At 46.0% G+C, this 315-nt stretch overlaps 1 protein-coding gene across 1 annotated transcript in view; it reads right to left on the reverse strand.

Annotated features, from left to right (window-relative positions):
- Positions 1-315, reverse strand: part of LOC110021612 (melanoma-associated antigen 1-like) — a 6243-nt gene that overhangs the window by 3484 nt on the left and 2444 nt on the right. The gene's annotated exons all lie outside the window — the stretch shown is intronic.

The following is a 315-nucleotide window of genomic DNA, read 5'->3' on the forward strand; positions in this document are numbered from 1 at the left end:
GATCTAGTCGTTGCCTTCACGGGGGTAACCAACGAGACTCGTTGCTGGAATGATTTGTGTCTTACTCTTCGTGGAGGTTGTCGGTCATTTGCTCACCTCGGAAGGGAGTCTTTTATCCGCTTCGTCAAATTTTAGTTCTCCGAGCATCGCATGTGAATTCTTCGAGCGCCCTCAGTCTCAATTGGACCTAGGAAAACATAATTAGAAGAGTTGACATATATTTCAGAGAAAAACCTTTTTTGGATATTTCGATCGATGAAAAATTGCACTATAGCCTTTATGGTGGGTAGGCCGAACGGAGGTCGGTCGGGCGGG

The sequence above is a fragment of the Phalaenopsis equestris genome, unplaced genomic scaffold, assembly GCF_001263595.1.
Source record: "Phalaenopsis equestris unplaced genomic scaffold, ASM126359v1 Scaffold000136, whole genome shotgun sequence".
NCBI classification, from domain to species: domain Eukaryota; kingdom Viridiplantae; phylum Streptophyta; class Magnoliopsida; order Asparagales; family Orchidaceae; genus Phalaenopsis; species Phalaenopsis equestris.